Source organism: Corvus kubaryi, unplaced genomic scaffold, assembly GCF_017639235.1.
Source record: "Corvus kubaryi isolate FWS band 111438036 unplaced genomic scaffold, C.kubaryi_AGA036_p1.0 37352, whole genome shotgun sequence".
In the NCBI taxonomy this organism is placed as follows: Eukaryota; Metazoa; Chordata; class Aves; order Passeriformes; family Corvidae; genus Corvus; species Corvus kubaryi.
The window spans coordinates 3,019,996-3,040,439 of NW_024581114.1; the positions used below are offsets into that span (position 1 = coordinate 3,019,996).

Consider the following 20,444-nt stretch of genomic DNA (forward strand, 5'->3'; position numbering starts at 1 on the left):
CAGGGGGCAAAACACCATGTGAGATGACATGACAGAGGGTGGTCACCAGAGCTGCCTGTCTGCAGCATCCTTGGGCCAGGTGCCCTGGGAGGGAAGGAAAAAGGAGCCTCATTATTTAAGAATCCTTTGCCCCCCTGATGTACCAAAATGAACAAAAAAAACCACCTTACAGCACTTAAAAGTTACAAAGGCAATTACAATCAACCAAACTCACCCCCTGTAGGTGGAAACTCCAAAATACCCTGGCAGATATACAGCTAATAAAATATCAAACTGACTGTACAGATGAGAGGTAAGCTGCTTACAAATGAATATATTTGACATCAGAGATATAAAGCATGGGTGGGCCTGTCTCCAAAATAAAGGCAAAACAGAGCTTTCCTCCCCCATGTGAGCATTTGAGCTGTGTTATTTATCCTTTCCATCCCAAAGGGAATGTGGAGGCAACACACCGAGCCAGGTAACAGCACTGGAAACAGGATGGAGAGGACACTTTGTGCCAAGTGTGGCAGGAGAGGGGAGCAGCTGCCAGCTCCTTACAAAGCATTCAGCTTTATGTTCTCTATGTAAACGCCTGACATGACAGTGCACCACAGAGAGCCTAATTCCACATCAATCCAGGTACTATGTCTCAGGCAGCTCCCCAGGATCACTCGCAGCTCCCGGGCTCCAGCGCTCAGGAGCACCCGGCTCTGCCTGCGCAGCCCCAGCACGCTCGGTGTGAGCACACGGCTGCTTCTCGGCTGCTGTCGCTTTCTGGGATCCCCCAAAAACCACACCAGCACCCCCAAATCCAACGTGCATTTTTGTATGAGTGGTCTGAAGGAAAAGGGCTACAGAAGAGGCAAGGAAAGAAAAGGAAAAGGAAACATTCTTTACCCCGACATGACAGACGAGCAGGGGCAGCTACTGTAATGTTCTACGAGATTCCCAGAGCTCTGAGAGCCCACGCGGGCTCACAGACCACCGGCAGCTCCTGCCACAGCCCCGAGGCACGGACGGGCTCTGCGAGAAGCTGCAGGGAGGGCAGGACAGGCAGGAGCATCGGTGCAGCGGCGGAGCGCGCTTACCTGGGGCACAGGACGGGCACAGGGCGGGCACAGAGCGGGCACAGCGCTCGCACAGCGCTCAGCTCCTTCTGCCGGGGCTGTCCCGGCGTCCCCAGAGCGGCTGCAGACCACGGAGCCAGATCCCCCGTGCTCCCCCGGTCCCGGACCGCGCAGACAAAGGCGGGCTCAGGCCTGAACAAGCCCAGACAAGCCCCAGGGAAGGCTCTTCCTGAGCCTGCCCGGCCGGAGGCAGCGCCGGCCCCGCGGTGTCACCGCCCGGGGGAGCGGGGACACGGGGACAGCCCCGCACGCACCGAGCCCGGACAGGACCGGGCTGCGGCACAGCTCTGGGTTCCTGGCACAGCTCCGGGCTGTGGCACAGCTCTGGGTTCCTGCCCCAGCTCTGGGTTCCTGCCCCAGCTCCGGGCTGTGGCACAGCTCTGGGTTCCTGCCCCAGCTCCTGGTTCCTGCCCCAGCTCCTGGTTCCTGCCCCAGCTCCGGGCTCTGCCCCAGCTCCGAGCTCTGCCCCAGCTCCGGGCTCTGCCCCAGCTCCGGGCTCTGCCCCAGCTCTGGGTTCCTGCCCCAGCTCCAGGGGAGCTCAGTCACCCCGAGCTGCCACACACTGTGCCAGGCTGAATCCAGTCCATTTCACAGAGGAGGAGGAATGCAAGATTCCTCCAGGATTGCTCCCGGCAAAGGGATGTCACCCACAACTTTGTAATCCCCTCCGAGGCTCCAGGAACTGGGAAAGGGAACTGGGAGCTGGGATCCGTCATGCAGCGAGGACAGCAGAACGCCCCGGGTGCAGGGCCCAGGCTGGAGTGCACACCCCAAACTCACCCCACAGGCGCTGCACGATTTCCTCTGCCAGTCCCTGCAGCTCAAGGACCCATCTCCTGAAAAGCTCCCCCTCTCCCCCAGCACCGATTGTTAAAAATGCAGGGTGCGGAGGGAGGCGAAGGCACCTGGTTCACTCTCCAGAGAAGCACTTGCTGTGCACACAGCTAATTAATAACGAGCCCTTCAGAGACAGAGCTGCAGCAGCCTCCTCCCCACACACAATGCAGATATTTTCCCTCTCCTTTGTACCAGCAAGGGTCCACTTAACTTTTCTTAATACAACCACAGGGCCAGATGCAGATGCCAGCTCAGCACAAGCTCAGAGTGCCCCTGGTGCCTCACTGGATGACCCCACGATTCCCCACCGTTCTCCAGGTGCCCTGGCTTCCCTTCTCTGCCCTCACCTGAAGATGCAGCTGGGGGAAAAAGAGGGTCAGGATACACAGTGTGACAGGGGTGAGTGGGAGATCCGACAGCTCCAAAGTATTCTTTTTATTTTTTAATGCATTTCTACAAATATATCTAAAAAATAAAGTAGCTCTAAGCTTGTACTACAAGGGGATGGGCCCTTCACCCTTTCCCCTTCATCATCTGGGGAAGGATGCAGAGCAGAGTCCCCTGGAGAGGAGTGTGAGGGCTTGAACAGTGTTAACAGCAACAGGCAGCATAAAGGGCCAGTTCTGCGCTTGTTCATGCAGTTCCTCAGGGCTCTCCTACTTCAAAGGAAGCGTCCACCTTCCTCATCCATTCCAACCCTTTCCCACCAGTGGTAGCCCCGTGGAGGCAGATTCCTGTGTGCTCGTGCAAACTGCCAGTCACAAGTCACTAATACACGATTTCTTTCCCCTCAAAACCCATCACTTTAACATAGAGATGACAAAATTCTTGACATAGAGGAGAAAAAAAATTCAGGCTTTCCCCAAAGTACATGTCCAGATCTCTTTTGCAAGGGCAGATAAGCTGAGGACTTTGTAGCTGTGCACCTGTAATGAGCAGAGGAACCAATTACCTTAATTGCAGCAAAGTGGCCTGTTAACAATGAACAGAAATAGTGTATGTGCAACACCAGTTCCTGTGTTTGAGCTTGTATTTATCACGTAAATACCTTGTGCCTACTCCACAGGCCCTTTCTCTCTGTGTGATGAGTAAAACCTGCCCAAGGTCTTCACAAAAACCTGACAAACCTCAATAACCTGTTTGGCACCTTCCCCTGCAGAAACACCTTGGGCAGCACCAGAGCTGGGAAATTCCAGCAGCGAGTGAGTGTGGAAGGCAACCAGCTGCAGTGCCATGTGTTTGGACAAATTCTCCAGCTGGGAGCATTCCCTGCTCCAGCAGAGCTGGGTTCCCTGTCCCTGAGCACCAGCTCACAGCCTGTGCTAGCAGGGGTTAACAGCACACAGCAGCTCCCAGCCCCTCAGCAGCCTCGAGGGTGCCACAGCTGAGAGTGCAGAGGCACGGCTCACCCAGCAGCCCATCTCCAAACAGCCCCACTCTCACCCAGCAGCCCATCTCCAAACAGCCCCACTCGTGTCTGACCCTGGCATTGCTTCACCCTTGCTGGCCTGCTGCAGCTTTCACTGACAGCAGTGAGGGGGACAAGGGCTGGTGACTAAGGCACTTTTACCAGCTGGAACTTGAGCAGCAGCGCAGGAGAAGTCCTCAGGCTGCTCAAGGAACTTGAGCTGTCATGAACCCGCTGACTGGAACACTCAGATGCTGGTCCAGCTCTCCTCAGCTCCTCTGCAGATCCCTCTGGCACCTCTGCTGCAGCCATGCACGACTGCACACACACTTTGTAGAGGCAAATCACAGATTATGAGATGGGCACAAGTCTCTTCAGTTGCACAGGTGTAAACACAGGGCAAAGTGACCAGGATCAGAGAGCTCTGGGATCACTGGCAAAAGCTCTCCCAAAACACTGTGGGTAGAACAGCCTGTGAACGCTTCCCCTTTCGCAGAAACAGGAAACAGAAGGATCAGCACAAGGAACTGAACCAGTTCAGGCACAGAGCAAGGGGTGACGTTCCAGGCGGTTGAGCGTGTTCCCAGTGACAGTGAAACATCTGACTGCTCAGACTCGAGTGCCTTCTTCCCCCTGGTAGTCTGCTCTTGCTCAGACCCGTACCAGTTGAAAGATGAGGACTTTTGTTCCTTAGGAAGATGCAGCTGCCAGGTGCAGCTACATCCCAACACACTGTCATGTCTTGCTGCTGTCCTGTTAGAAAGGACTTGCACCACTGGGGGACTGAGACACACTGAAATCCACTAGGCTGCAAAAGCCCAAAGCAGAGGGACGTACACATCTTTTCTGCTTCTTTTCTGCAGTGGAAAAACCTGTCCCTGTAGTCTCAGGGGGGAAAATGCTGCTGAGGACATAGCAGCCACATTACTGCTCCACCAAGCAGACACCCCTTAAAAAGCTGCTGATCTCCTGGACTGTGTCACTCCTCTCCAGGGTCACACTGTCACACTCACAGGAGCAGGGCTTGGATGGCACAGGGATTCTGCCAATTAGCTGATGAAAAAAATGGAGAGCAGCAAGCTGGAGACCCAGTTTCAGATCAAAAAAAAGGCAAAAAGACAAAAGAGACTTTTGGACTAAGGTCATAAGAGCAAAGAGTCACAAGAAACTGAAGTCATTCCGTTTTCTCCTTCGGGCTGAGTCAAGGCCAGCTACAGTTCCCCAAGTTCATCCATCTGCATTTTCACCACTTTCTAGCATTTCCATCAGCACTGGACTTACTTCCCTCAGAAAAGCAGGGTCTCCATTATTCTCCTGCATAATGGAGAATAAAAGGGAAGATCCTTCCCAATCCACTCATCTCACTAATCTGTCCAAAGGCACAGACCAAGCCTCAGCATTTGCTCTGTCAGGAATCCAGCAGGGACTGAACTAAGAATAGCACCTGAGGTGAAGGACATAGCTTGCAGGTAGGATTAGCTGGTGCAATTACAGGTAGCAATTCCCTGCTACTCAAAAGCTTTGCAGTTAAGCAGCAAGAGAAATTAATCTTTACTTGGGGAGGTGTTGTGGAGTTTTGTTTGGTTGTTTTAATGACACCAAGGCTGGAGGAGCACAGAGCAGCTCAGGGCTGCAGGTTGGTGAGCTGCTGCTTCCCTCTGCTGGGAGCCAGAGGGGACACCTTGTCCTGGGAATGACATATCCTGGCCTCCTCCAAGCTGCTGGAGAGACATCCCCCACCCAGGGGCTCTGCAGATGGGACAGTCTCCTTCAGTGACATCTGGGGGAAGCTCTGACTGAGGGGTGGAAACAAAGAGTCCCTTTGGTTGATCAGTTTAAGAAAACTGGGCTTTTTGCTGTCAGCTTTTTTCCCTCCCCCACGCCCAGCAGACGGCAGGTATTTTTATTTTTTTCCATGCTCACATCTGCAGAACCAACAGTTTCCATCAAGAAAAGGGGTCAGGCTCAGTTCCTCACACGCAGAGGTGCTTAGGGAGGGCAGTCTGTGCAACAGCATCTGCCTTTGCACCCAGGGATGCTGCAAGGCCAGCAGAAAGCTGCCAGCTCTGTCACCTGTCCACACTTCCTCTCCTGCCACTGCAACCCCTCGATTCTTCTTGAAATGACAGCCATGGAAAGAAATGCTCTTCCTAATCCTGCCTTCTCCAAACTCTCTGCCCGTTCCTACCTAAGGAAGAGCAGTTTGAGGCCACGGAGTGGCACTGCACAGAACAAGCATCAGGAGCAGAACTGGAAGGTTTTTCTGTATCCAGGCTTTCCTGCAAACTTTGCTTCCCCAGTGCCAAAGCATCAGCCACTGGCACCACGAGAAGCTGCACCTCAGGTAACACCAGCAAGCACTCCCTTCTCTTCCTCACTGTTTTTTCTGTAGTATGAGGAGTTAACAGGTTCACTGCAGGACACCGAGTTAAAAAGCCCTACCACGCTGCCTTGCAACTCCTTGCAGAGCAAGGTGGCCAAACTCTGCTCTGTTGTGCTGCCAAGAGGCCCAGCTTGGAAGCAGCGTAGCAGGATGCCCACCCTTAGGAGCACTCCTGTGGTCCCTGGCAGACTGTGGCCAGCAGCCCTGCACCTGCCCAGAGACCAGGGGGATCTTCTTCCATCCCGGGGTTGCCACTTTGGGTGTAATTCCCCCAAGGGGGGCAGAACAGATCACCTGATGGGGTGGCCTGCAGGTTGCAATCTGCATCTGCAGCAACAGGAAATTAATTGCGGGCCAGCAACTGAAGAGCTTTAACCCCTTTAGATAAGACGCATGAACTCCCCCTTACCTCACCTTTGCCCTGCAGTACAGGCAGGGTACCCTGCACATGCTGCAACACCGAGCCAAGGATCACCTGCACTGCATCAGCAGGAGGCTTCTCTTTGGTCCTCAGCTTCCCTCCCGTCAGCACTGCTGCTCCACCGTGCGCTGCATCTGTCACTGCTGTCCCCACGGCGCTGGAGCAGCCTGGCCGAGGCGACTGCAGAGCTGCTGCAGTGGTGGCTTCTCACCCAAGCTCACTTCACCTCCTGGAGCTGCTCCCTCGCCCTGGCTGGTCCCTGAATCACTACCCTGAGCCCCTGGGGATGCACCAACACGCAGTCCTGTCCCTCCTGCGACTGAAGGGCATCCAGGGAAAGGACACTGCATTCCACCCACAGACACAAGGCAATGGGCTTGGCCAACTCAATCACCAAATGGGTGCAGGGGAAGCAGCACAGGCCAGGCTTGGCTGTCACAGCACTTGCAGCAGCATCTTTGTGTCCCGGGCGTCCATTGTCCCCCCTCCCCTTCCCCTGCAATGTCCTTTTTGCTGAGGAGTTTTCAGACAGGGCTTTTGCTGCAGTGCATCAAAGAGCGGGTGACTTGCCAGCAAACCACAGAGTGCTCCCTTCTCTCCCCCAGACACGGAGCTGATGCTCAGTAACCGGACACTGAGTCCCTGAGTGAGTGCCCAGCTCTGGGCAGGACTGAGCCTTCCAGGAGGAGCAGGTCTGGTTTGCACCACCCTCCTCCGAACGCCCCAGCAGCGGCCCAGGCTCCTGCCCCGTCTCACCCTCTCTGTGCCACAACCACACTGCCACAGCTCCTCTGCAGAGCACCTCTGCCCTGAGCACGCTGAGGTACCAGCCTTGGAGCCTGGGACGTTTCCTGGTGCTCAGCCCCAGGTCTGGCTCCTCAGGACTGCAGCCAGGGCTCCAACTCACACTCCCACAGCCCAGGCTACTTCCAAGCCTTCAGCGTCCAGTTTCTCCTGCCCTTCACCTTGAAGACCTTTACCTGAGGCCCCTCTTTGCCTCGAGCAGGTCAGGGGGTGCTCTCTGAGGCACAGCAGCACTGTCAAACACTTCTAGAAGCCCTGCAAGGGACACAGGTGAAGTCACACTCTGCCATGGCAGTGCCGCTGCATTAGCACAGCGACTGCTGCCAAGAAAAGGGTTCTTTGCCGTGTGTGAAGGCACACAGCGGTGTCCCCTGGGAGAAGGGGGGTGTGGGGAAACACCCCAGAGCCTGGGAGCCAAAATGCAGCACCTGAGGGATGACCTCAGCCACCAACCTCCTCCCTGCTCTGCCCAGTCTGACGGTGACCTTCAAAGTGGAAAATGGCTCTCCACATCCTTTCCCTTTGTTTAATCAAATGCTACCAACCAGCCAAGCCTTTTTGAGTGACAGGACTGGCAAAGGGCTTATGAGTGATGCTCAGTTATGATCCACCGATATTTTAAAACCAAAAATTTCACCAACAACTCAAGGTCAACAGACAGCTCAAGCCCAATTCTACTCTTTTCTTGAATAAGCTCTTGTCTGTGAGCTTTCTAGGGCAGGGACCTTATTTTGTTTCCACAGGATTCAACACAATTTCTGCTGCTAAACCAAGTGAAAGGCATCTTCGATAAGCACATCCCTCACTGAATTTTGTACTTTCAGACAAGAGCAGAGTACTTCCAATTCATCCCAAGAAAGCTCTTAAAGTGTGGTAAGTTTGCCCTCTGTTTACAAATGTGCAAAGTTATTTGCTGCAGAATATTGACGCAAATGAAAACTCATTTAGATTTGCCAAATTTTAGTTCTCCCTCACTCAGCAGCAGGGGCTGTCCCTTCTCAAAAGCTCAGTTGTCTGGGAAGCAGGGGAAAGGCACAAGGGCAGCCGGATGGCAGCCCCACTGCAGCTCAGCTCTCCTGGCATAATTAGAAATTCTGAAGGCTGAGCTGGAAAAATTACATCTTAAGGACATTTACACCCAGGCACAGAGGTAGGAGAAGGAAACATTAAGATTCCCAGTACATGGGAATTCCTGTGTTGACGTGTCAGACAGGGATGGGCAGAAAGCAATTTACAGCAGCTGGTGAGGCTTTTTAATTCATTGGTGCATCACAGCACAGGACTGAGCCACCAACCCCCCCCACCCCCTGCACTCCCGACCACTCCGATTCTGCAGGGGCAAAGCCAGCTGGGAGAACCTGCAGAGGTTTTGCAAGAAGCAGCCTCTCTCCTTGCCCCAGCCTGAGAGTTTCAGGTCTGCAGGAAAGTGGGCAAAACTGCTCTACACTAATCAGGAAGGAAAAGTGCATCTTCCCGATCCCTCACAGGAACAGGCATTGCCAGTGACCCTCCACTGGGCTCCAGGAGCTATTTGTGAATTCCACTTTGTACAGAAGGCCCTTCCTCACAGCACTTCTGTGTTTCTTCACTCATGATAACACCAGAGCTCTTAGAAGAAAGAAACTTGGAGCACGTGGGTTTGCTGCAGTGCTGCTCAATACCCACAGAGTCTGTCGTAAATTAAGGGAGGGAATAAGAAGCACAAATTAGCCTGGAAAGAAGCTCCATCCCTGCAGCCGAGCACAGAGCCTGCTGCTGCACTGCACTGCCTCTGCCTGAGCAGCACCAAGGAGTTAAAACAAATACACCCAGATATTTAATGGCTCTCTGCCCTTTGCAGTGGGGAGCCAGGCACAGGATCCATGACCTTCTCCAAAAACACATGCTGTCACTTGACCCAGTCCTTCAAAAACATTTCTCTACCAGCCCCTGGAAACAGAACTGAAAAGTCAAGTAGCAACAAGCAAACCACAGTTTAAGTCCCACTCCTTAAACATGTGGTGAAGCAGAGTCATCTGAGGCCCTGGTAGCAGTGCCGGCTGTGACCAGAGGATTTCAGGTGGCATCTCTCTGTGCAAGCTCATCAGCACCAGGAATAAACCTCCTTACATTTCATAAAGCTCCTACTTTCTCAAGACACTTTACTCTTATTAAAATAAAAGATTCCAGCAGGAGCGAATACCCCAGGCGGCCCAAAATGCTAAAACTCACTCTAAAATCCACTATGGCAGCCAGGAAAAGATCACTGCTTTCCAGATCAGAGACTGGCATTAAAGGAAGAAATCAGCTGAAATATGGCCTTTCATCAGGCACAGCACAGTCGAGGTGTCAGAGGCACTGAATCTCTGCACTCAGGCTGCTCAGTGCCTGGCTGATGTTGTACTCACACTGCCTGGGGACCTATCATGGGCTACTGCAGGCACAGCACAGGAGTTTAGGGTGGCACTGGAGGTCCTGTGAATTCCTGTTAAGATTTAATGTGTGCTGAAGGCGCCTTCCCAGGTGTGCAAAGCAAGAACTGCCGGAGCAGCAGAGGATGTAAGAGGAGAAATAGCATTGAGTGCATCCTCCCTCCCCAGCCTTTGCACTCTGGTGTTATTTTGTCTTTTGGGACTCTTCCTCCCACTGCTCAGCACTGAAGGGTTCTTTGCATTAACTTCCCTACAGCAGCCTGGCACTCGTTACACATCACCTGATTACCAGGACAGGGACACTTTAATACAGGGGCTTCTATCTCAGACTCACAGCTCTCTGATTTGTCTCCTTTTTACCCTCTACAATCATAATTTCCTCTCTGTTGGACAGACTCACACCAGCTTTGCAGGGGAGAGGACATGAGGAGAACCCTTTCAAGAGGCTCTCTGCCCACTTCTGGAGAGCAGAACTCCAGGGAATGTGGCAGCTTCCCCCCCTTGTACCACCTTCAGGGAATCTGTTCTGTTCAGTTTTACAGCAGTTGCGTGTTTTTCCTTAAGGCAGAGACTGATATTTACTCATGCTGAGAACCCTTCCTCAGCAGCCATCTGCAGGAACACCCTGGCGCAGTCATTGCCCCTTGGTGATTTACACCAAGCCTGCTGTAAACTCAGTTACTTTTACTTTGTTCCTATTCTACCGATTAGAGAGTTCTTCATAAATGCCACAAACATTAGTACTTTACATAAAAGTAAAGCATAAGTACTTTACAAATGAGTTCGAGTCTCCTTGCTCGTTAAGACGATGATGCAAGGAACAGAAGTAACGCGGTGTTAATGTGCTGCATAAAGTCTGCATTAAATCACACCAAATTCAGGAGTTTGGCCTTACATCTGACTCCCCTTGTGCCTCCATGACTTGGGGCCAGAGACATCTCTGAAGGAAGATATGAAAGTTTCACTGAATTTAAAGGAGCAGCTGGGAGCTGAGGGTGCCAAGGGCTTGTCTCTAGCATCAGCTGGCACTGTGTGACCTTGAGAGATCACACCTCAGCCCCAGCTCCTCTGTGCCGAGGATAACACTCACCTTTCCTACGGATCTGAGTGACTTCTCTTAGTCCTTGTGCAAGCGCACGATAAAAGCCCACCCCAATTACAGATCTAATCAGTGTAAACACGCGCTCCCACTCTCAAACGGAGTCGAAGACAGCAGTAATTGCCTCAGCCTCGGTGGGGACGAGAACACCCTTCCTGGTGTCAAGAGACATCACTAAAATAGGGAAGGCAAATATTTGGTCATTTCAGATGCTGCTAATGTCATCCAGCATCAACTCCAGGCTGCAGCGAGGCTCTGACTCGGGATGTGCTGTAAGCACTGAGTGCTGAGCAGCCTCCCCCCCTCGCCCCCAGACACGGAATAGCAAACCCAGATCTGCAGGGATTCCAGCGCAGCTGACTTCACTGCTATTGCAACAGAATTGATAATTGCTCAAACTGCATTTTTCCCCCTTGCCCCATACAGTTCCCAAGGCTCTGGAGTTGCTAAGAAGCTGCCTTTCAATTAATAGATATTTTTATACTAGGAAAATGCAAGTTGCTAGCAGACGTTTATGTCAAAGTGATGTCTTTTTTTTTTTTTTTTTTTTTTACTTTAGAGTTAAAATAAACCAACCAGTCCTTGCGCCATTAATAAATCAGACTGCACATGCCTCCGGAAAATGCAAGTTAAACTTCTGCAGTAAGAGGCTGTGCTGACACATTCCCATGCAAATTCAACTTTTGACGACTGTAGAAAGGCAGCAACGCCTGGAGGTCATCAGCCCGCTTTTCTCAGATTCATCCAACACACTTTCTAAGGTCGGCTCACCAGGTACAAGGACACGCTCAGTTGGGAGGAGGGCGCTGGGGCTGAGCTCTGAGCCTGGACATTTCAAGACACAACAATTTTTTTTTTTTTTTTTAACCTACTGCTTGAAAACGCGGGGTGGGAACGCGTCATTTGGGGCTGCAAACCCCTGAGTGCAGCCGGCAGCTCCGGCGGGCGCGGGCAGGGGAATCCCTGGCCGAGGATGCTGCTCTGCAGATCCCTCGGAGGAGAAGAGCTCGGGCACCTCCGCACTCTTAAAGCGGCCGCGCCGCATTCCCCCCGCGCTCCCCGGCAGCCCCGCTCCGGGCGGGGACGGCGACAGCGGGGACACGGCGGGGAAGGGCCGGAGCTGCGGGGAGTGCCCGTCCCCGAAGTGCTGCAGCAGCAGCAGCAGCAGCAGCAGCGCGTCCTGCTGCACTCCTGCAAAGCTCCGCAGCCAGCACAGGGCTCGGACTGCAGCACAACTGCACCAGCAGCCAGCCAGGAAAATCCCACCACCTGCCCGCGAGCCAGCGGCCAGCACGCAGAACCACAGGTCCTCACTGGTCCCTGGACTGGGTTTGGTTGTGAGGGTTTGTTTTTTCTTTTAATTATTATTATTTTATTTGGTTTTGTTGGCTTGTTTTAGAAAAGCAGAATGGAGAGGGGAAAAAAAAAAAAAAAGCCTTCGCTGATTCAGCCTCCCTCATATTAAAAGGCAGAAAGGAAACGAACTGAATGAAGTTTAATTAGCAAGCACACAGAAGAAGTTGCACTTTTTAATCTTTTATCAATCGTAAAAGACAGCCCTGCAGAAGGAAGGACTGCAGCCTCTTTAAAATACCTCCCTTCCTAAAAGAGCATGCAAAGGAAAGAGCTTCCATTAAAGCAGGTTAGGAAACCTTCCCTCCCTCCCAAGTTGTCTCTTCTTACCCCAAATCCACTCTGAGGAGCTCTGCTTTCCCAGGGATGCAGCGTTGTCTGGAGCAGCAAAAGTTGCAGACGCTTCTCTGGGAGGGAGGCAGGACCTGGCAGAAGCGGTGTCAGACGGGTCCTTGCACTGAAGTGATGCCGGGAGAGCCCGGAGCTGCTCAGACGGGCGAGGAAAAAAAACGGGGGAGGGGGAGTTAAAAAGTCTTAAATCCCTGACACTGCAAGAACCCTGATCCTATAGGATTGGGTTTAAAAAGCCGGCACCGGCTCCCTGTGCAGGCGGATTTCCCAACGAGGTGGGGACTCAGACGTTTGATTGCTGCCGGGGTTTCTCACCTGGAGATGTTGCTCTCCCAAGAGCAAAAACGAAAAGCAAACCAGATATCTGCAGAAGCCTCTCAAGTGCACTCTGCTCCCACCTGAGCTGGTCTCAATTTGGGGAGCAGGCTGGAACTTATCCAGGAGTCGGCAGTGTCTTCTCCGGTGTGAGACACAGGGAACGCGCTCTCAAATTGTGGCAGCGAGGACAGGGGGTGGCAGAGAGAGCAGGGGGAAATCTCATTCTCCACGGCAGTGCTAAGAGGTCTTAACCACATCAAGAATTCAGACAGAAGCTGCAAGTATAAACAATAAATTTGAAAAAAATGAAACTAACACCCACAAACACCCAAACAAAAAGCTCATGCATCCCCCTAGCACTCGACAGGTCCATTTATTTTCCTGATACACAGAACAGTGCAACGCCTCGTCCAAAGACCTGTCACTAACTTCAGCTAAACTGCATTGTTCCAAACCAGCTCAGGCCTCGAAATGCTTTTTGCCCTGTGCAATTTAATTCCTGCCCCTTGTTGGTTTGAGGAAATGCACAGTTTGTCCCCAGCTATTCCATTGCTTCAGGCCCTGGAAGGCTACAGCCACTGATGCTGTGCAGACCCTGCATTTCGTGGGGATTCAGCCTATTTCCATGGCAGAGCACAGAGACAACAGGCACCAGTCCATTTTCCTTCTGTTCCGTGGAAGTGAAGTGTCCAGAGAACACACTTGACCTTACATCCTGCAACTACCAAGTACGGGGATTCCTGGTTCTGCTGTTCTGGTCTTCAGTGAGACTGAGGCAGGGGAAACCACTGCAAGCTCAAGGTTATTGAAGGACATTTCCAGGGGCACAGAGCATCTAAAATACTTGGGCAAGAGCTCTGCAACGCGCTGGCTCTGGAACCAACAGTTGCGAAGGGATAATTTTGAAACATGTTAATTTTTCATCTACACACGCCAGTGCATCACAGCAAAACACCAAGTGTACCTCAGGGTCAATCTCAATTTATTACTGCCTTTTGCTACCCCCTTGAAAGCTTTCAGATCAAGTTTTCAGATTTGCTGATAATCTGCATCTGAGTGAGTCCTGGCGCTGCCCTGGAGCCTTTTTCTTCCCTTTCACTGTCACTGCTTTTCCATTTGGAGACCAGTTTTTTGACTGGACCACTTACACCCACCAGCTGTACAACCCAAGGCACAGGATGCCTGGAAAGATGGAGATTCAGGTCTGCACCCAGCACTCCACTCATCACCACCCCCTCTGCAGAGGTCTGGGTCGGTTTTTACTTCTTTATACCTGTTGCTTAAGGTAACGATGCTTAATAAACCTGTTTTTCACCACCCCAGAAGAGCACAGAGAGACAAACCTGGGTACTCAGCATTGTATTTATAGTTCCTTGTGCCCTGCTGCCAGCATTGCACTGCTGCAGCTCCTGCATGGCAGGGTGAGCATTCACAGCAGGAAATTCCCAGCCCTCCGTGGCACCTGACAGTGTGCTGAAACCAGCAGCAAGAAGAGACTCCCCTGAACAGCAAAAATATTTCACCGAATATTTACCTATCTTTGCACGGCTTAGGAAACGCTGATTTATTGAGACATTTCACAGCATTTCAAGGCCACTGAGTCCACAAACCAGAAACACGGAGTTAATCTGCAGCAGGCAGGGTGAGGAAAGGCAGCAGTATTTCACCGGCAGCCCCAGCGCCCGGGCTGCGTGCAGGATGCCAGGAATGCACCGCACAACACGTACCATCCCAAACTCTGCACCAATTCCCTGCTGCACCACAGTCCATTTATAGTAACATGCTCATGCATTTTGGTGCATTTCACTTTGCTGTAGGAGAACGAGGATGTTAGGATGAAGGATTTTGGTTTTAAGCTTTATCAGTGAGTCCAATCTTAGTAGGACATAGAGATACGAGCAGAGGGACATCTTCTCAACTTTGCCTTCCCATTCAGCTGTCAGATGCTCAGAGAAAACCTCTGACTTGCCACGGCTGCATTTGTGCTCTGAGTGCAGCAGCCTGGGCTGATCAGCTCTGACAGGCAGTGCAACCCTGCTCTCCTGCAGTATTACACCATCAGATACTGCCCAGAACACTGCTTGCATTAGAGCATAAAGGGGGTTGGTAGATATGGGGTTTATTTTTACTACAGTTTCCAAAACTTCTTGGAGGGAAGAAATAACCCTGCTGCAATAGTTAAACCTGTATCACTCAATGAGAGTTCAAGATAAAGGCAGACACTGGCTTTCAGGGCTGCACTGTCCACTCTGAGCGGTAAAAACCTTGGACTGAAGATGTGAAATATAAATCAAGAGCTAAGATGCTCCCAGACTAGGAAGCCTCCATATATTTGAATGTTTCTTCTCACAAGTGTGCCATTTTAAAGCACTCGTTTTTTGCTGTTGGTCAGTTTTGTTTGTTTGCCAATCTAAGACAATATATCCAATACTAATTGGTCAGGAAACTGATAACAACAGCGCCCATTATGGAGTTCAAAGGCTCAGTGTGTCAACCTTCATCAATCAATATTTATCTAAGATGCAGTAACTATTAAACTCCAATCAAGTACATCTGGGGAAACTTCAATTACCTCAATGATGACAGCACTTCCTACATGCCTGTCTTGTGTCTACCTCTTACATCACAAGCCAAGAGAAGTAACTTCTGTCAAAAGCTGCCAGAGCCAGCCAGGCAGCAGCATGAGGTACCCACCCTGTACTTCTTTCTGAAGTAAATGAACAGATTATAGTACAGACCCAAAGCTGCTGAAGCTCTGAATCAGTCTGGACCACTCTGAGGGCGGTTCATGCCATAGAACCAACAAGGATGGTTTTTCTTTACACCACAGGCAGAGAGGAGGCAGCCCCCTCACCCGTGGGCTACCTTTGCTTATTTGAGCAGACAGATTTTAGCCCATCTCTGCATATTTGTGTCAGCAACAGTGGGGATCAGTCATTGCTTTATGATTGTTTTTTCTCAGCTAGGACAGGTACAAGTCACTCTTTTGGTTAATGCACCAGGAGTCCTCAGGGCACACAGGCTCAGCAAAGCTGCCTGACGTGCTCTGCCCCCATGCACAAGAGGAACCTTATGTTTCCCTATTTTACAATGGAGGAACAGCATGTTTAGCCTATAACCTCCATTCTCATCCTCCTTTAGTCCAAGGCGGAGGAGGAGACCGAAGGCAGCTTGTCCCAGTGCAGGAACACCTGGGGAAGATGCCAGCACTCAGTCTTTAATCTGCTGATCAAGCCGATGAGAGCATCACTTCCTCAGAACCAAAGGCAGAACGCAGGCACAGCTCACTCGATTGATCAGTTCTGTTTGATTCAAGCAGAGTACTTGGTGAAGATGAGCTCTCCTCCTCCCCACCCCCAGCTCCCTTCCCGCTGTCACTGCTTTTATGGAGCGTTCAGTGCCAGCTGCACCCCGGGTGCTGCAGGGTGCCAGACTGCACCCCCAGCGCAGCAGGGCTCCCCTAGTCCCGGTGACAGGGCTTTTCAGCGGGCACTAAGTCAGGCTTTAGTGCCATGACTGGCTGGGGAAGCAGCAGAGAGGGGATGGAAGGAGCCAGCAATGCCATCCCCTCCAGCCTCACAGCAAGGCTGCAGTGTTCACTCCCCACTCCAGCTGCACACCCCAGAGGCACTCCCTGGACATGGGTTCTGCCGTTTAAAAGCCACAGTCTGGAGAGGAAAGCCAACAAACAATAGAAACAAAAGCTCTTAAGAGGCAGCATTACTCTAATACTCTCTCACCTTGGAGTGTCTCAGCTGTACTTTGATGCTAAGCTCTTTAAGAGCTGAGCTGTCCACGCAGAACACCAGAGCAGAGGGGTCTTGGGAATGCTGCTCCAGTGTGGATCAGCTTTCCAGCCTCTGAACGTAGTTTGGATGCACAGAAGGGGCACTGGTTAACACCAAACAGGCCAAAGCATTTAAATCTAAACTTCTTAAACTGGATTGGAGATTTCTCCCTGTCAGGCTGAGCACACCTAACCACAAACCAGCTCCACGCTCCAGAACTCGTTAGGCAGGTAAGGTGTTCACTTGCCCCAGCAGCCATAACAAAGCCCCTCTTCCTTATTCTCCCCCACACCAGTTTAGGAGCTGCTGTTATCATTTCTACAGTCTGGTTTTCGAGAAGCCACAAGGCAGTAATTTCATTTTCTAAGAACCCCAGCTGCCGTACAGCTGTTCTTTATTGCTTCACAGCAGAAGTTAACAGCCTTACTCAAAGCCATGTGAAGTTGATAGCCCAGAACTTGAGAGCTTTCCTGGAAGCTCGTCCCCCAGCACAGCCAGTGACCCAGCTCCACTAGCTCTGCAGCAGCAGCAGCACCAAACAGGGCTCCCAGCTCACAGAGCAGCACACGAGGACCAAGGAATTGAAGCATCCCCAGAAATTACTCTGTCATTTACAGCCACCTCTCCAGTTCATTGGCAGTAAATGCCTTTGCAAAGGCTGATAAATTTGGCAGGTATCAGGCAAGTTTCCTCTAAGGTTACCTCACCAAAATCTTGCTCTCCTGAAGCACACTTTGCCCCTTCAGAGCAGTGCAAACCCCAGCCTAGCTCAGTGTCACCTCTGCACACCTTGAGTTGGGTCTGCAGCTGCAACACCAAAGGGCAACAAAGCCCCACTGCAGCAAACTCACTTTTTTCATTGTTTTCCCCACTCCTAAAGAAAGAACCCCTTGCTGTGGAACAGATTTCCACTGCAATGCCAAAACACAGCCACTGCCCAGGGTTTATAGAGGCTCTGAATTGATAAGCTGCTCTCTCCAGCCTAATGCTTCCTCCTCTCAAACACCATCTTTAAACACCACCCAGAGCAGCTCTTTTTCCTATAGAGCTTTTATTTGCTTGTAGAACATCTGTCTCCTTAAGGCCCCTTTCCTTGCTAGCTGCCTTTTATTCCTTTATTGGCATCACATGTCTCATCTGTCACACTGGACCTTTTTCCCTTAAAGGCACATGCAGCTGAGGAAGTCTGAAAAGGCTCTGACAAAAGCACATTCTGATCCAAACCATCATCCTCACAAAATCTTACTTGTCCCAAATTATGAGATGTTAGAGCTCCTTAACGAAACAGCTGAGATATTTTTAACATGGTCAAAAAACCTATTTTATCTTCTGACCTTCAGCTCAGAAATAGCTGCACTATTTTTTTTTTTTTCAGTTTTCCAAAAAATTACTGCATAAAGCAAACCACCCCTACAATTTCAGCCTCCATATTTAAAGTTTGGCATCATATAACTAGCTGAAAACACGGTCTCTCAACAGAAGATGTTAAACAACTGCTGCTACTCCCAACTTCCAGCTCTGTCTATAATAATAACAAGCTTAAGTGACCAGGGCCTCAGCTGTTCATCTCATTCCATGTGCCAGAAATATGCAGCAGGGAGATTTGTTCTTCAATGGTTTCTGCTAAAGCAGGTGGCAAACCCCCTTTTTCTTCCAGAGCAGAACACAGATTTCAGGAGGGGACCCCCATGAACCTCCTCTCCCGGCTGCTGAGCCCAAACAGGCCCAGGGAGCTTCTGAGAGCCGAGCTTTGTCACCAGGCCATTCATGGGTTAAACACAGAGCTGTGGGATGCAGCACTGCTTCCCCTGAGCTGCTCGCTGAATGTGCTGTGTAGTCCTGTCACACGGAGCGGCGAAGGGACATCTCCAGACCCGGGCTATCTGTCCAGCTGGCCCGTTCAGATGCGTCACTGGTCCCCTCACCCAGTTTGGTTTGTTCAGTTGCATCCTTTGTGCTGTGCCTGTGATGGATCCCATGCTGGGTTCAGCATCACTCTGGACGCAGCCAGCCCAAAGCTGCATCAGCAGCATGGGCGGAATCACAAAGCACGGTGGGCGAGCAGCAGGGCTCGCTGCAGCCCCCTCCTCCCGAATCCAGACCCGGCTCCAGACAAACCGGGCTCGCACGGTGCCGCTCTGACCTCTGCAGTGCCTCGCAGGGGCTCTCACACGTGCTGCGGGAATAACGCCCGGAGCAGGTCGGCGGAAGCTGCAGAATCGAAATTATACTGTGAACAAAATTCAGAGTTATGTCACAGAAGCATGGAATGGGCTGGGCTGGAAAGGACCTTAAAGATCACCTGGCTCCAGCCTCCGCCATGGGCAGGACCTTCCTCTAGACCAGATTGCTCAAAATGTATATATATATATATATATATATCTCAAATATAATGCAAGGCTTGTGTTTGGTACAATTTCATCTCTCAGTTACCAGCCCCAGCAGGAAGCTGCCCCAGCTCTGTGCCCAGTTCTGCCAAGGTGGCTCAGTTTCCCCACCTGTAAAGCGGTGGGGGTAAAGTGTATCTACTTGTATTAAATAATTGGAGACCTTGGAGTGGAAAAGACAGCAGGAACGGTGTGTGTTGCCAAGGAATGTGATGCCATCCGTTCTGGAGTGCGGTTACAGCTGTTTAACAGTCCGAGTCTGCTTTTCAGCTCCTTGCTGTTGCCACACACGTGCAAAGACACCTTTCCTCCGCTCCTCTCCTGTCTGCCTCTGATCACTCCGCTTGCCTTCACAAAGCTTGAGGTGCCTAAAAGCACTGTCAGGCTGATCTGAAACGCACCCCAGGAGGTTCACAAGATAATTCCTCCGTTCAGAAAGCACAGGACTGGAGCTGAGGGCACGCGTGTGGTTAGCAGGGAGATGCCAGAGTCATTTCAGGACACAAAGCAACGCAAGGGCTGTAGACAAATACACCTACAGATATAGGTATAAAATTAGAACAGCCACTCAGCTGGGGAAAGCAGATCATTTTTCTTTTAGAATGAATCACAGAATCATGGAATGGTTTGGGTTGGAGGGGTGCTTAAAGCTCATCTTGTTCCAACCCCCTGCCATGCGCAGGGACCCCTTCTACTCAGCCGGGTTGCTCATGCCACATCGAGCTTGGCCTGGAAGGTGACCAAAGCCCTGGTTTCGGTCAAGGTTTTGCTGTAATGGTGCATTCCGAACATTTCCAGCCCGGACACCCGGTGGAGAACGCACCACGCACCCATCCGGGGACACGCCTGATGCAACCCCCAGGCGGGAAAAGGGTGCGAGCCCCGTGTCCGGGCGCCTGCCCAGTGTTCAGACGCATTCCCAGCACCGGTGCCCAGCGGTGTCCGGGCGGGGTCCGTGTCCCCCCGGGGGGCTGTGTCCCTGTGTCCCAGTCAGCCCTGTGGGATTTTTCTCCCTCCCGAGCGCCGGCGCCGGGCACGAGCCGCCGCCAACCACAGAGTCTCGGTCGGGTGGGCGGGGCGCGGCGCGCTGCGGGCGGGGCGCTGTGTCGGGCCCGCCGCCGCCGGCGCGGTGCGGTGGGCGGGAGGTGAGCGGGGGACGGCGGGGCCGGGGGTCAGCCCGGGCCGGGGAGGGGTCAGCTCGGACCGGGGAGGGGTCAGCCCGGGCCGGGGAGGGGTCAGCTCGGACCGGGGAGGGGTCAGCCCGGGCCCCGCTCTGCGCTGCCCTGCGGCACCGCGCATCGGCCTCCCCGCGGCACCGCGTGGGCGGCCGGAGCTCCGCGCGTGGCCGCGGGAGGGATGCGGGGCCGGAGCGGGGATGCGGGGCCGGAGCGGGGGTGCTCCCGGCCCCCGGCGAGGGGGAGGCACGGACAGAGGTGTTTGGGGCAGCGGCAGCGCGGCGCAGCCCCGGTCCGGCCCCTCCCTGCGGGCACCGCCCGCTGCCGGCCCCGCTCAGCCCGCGCCTCCCCCACTGCCCTCGGCCCCGCTGCCCTCGGCCCCACTGCCCCGGTGCCCTCAGCCCCGGTGCCCTCGGCCCCGGTGCCCTCGGCCCCGCTGCCCGCGGCCCCGCTGCCCTCGGCCCCGCTGCCCGCAGCCCCGCTGCCCTCGGCCCCGATGCCCGGCCCGGCCTTCCCCGTGCGCAGGGCTGGCGGAGCTCCAGCGCCGGGCCCGGGTCCCTCGCGGTGTCCGGTCCCCTCCCGGTGTCCGGTCCCCTCCCG

At 52.8% G+C, this 20,444-nt stretch overlaps 1 protein-coding gene across 1 annotated transcript in view; it reads left to right on the forward strand.

The window, feature by feature from the left end:
* Positions 1 to 19,769: 19,769 nt before the first annotated feature.
* Positions 19,770 to 20,444, forward strand: part of H6PD (hexose-6-phosphate dehydrogenase/glucose 1-dehydrogenase) — an 11,623-nt gene continuing 10,948 nt past the window's right edge. Inside the window, exon 1 of the mRNA XM_042032162.1 lies at positions 19,770 to 19,814. The gene's annotated coding sequence lies outside the window, so the exon portion shown is untranslated. The remainder of the gene's footprint in view (positions 19,815 to 20,444) is intronic.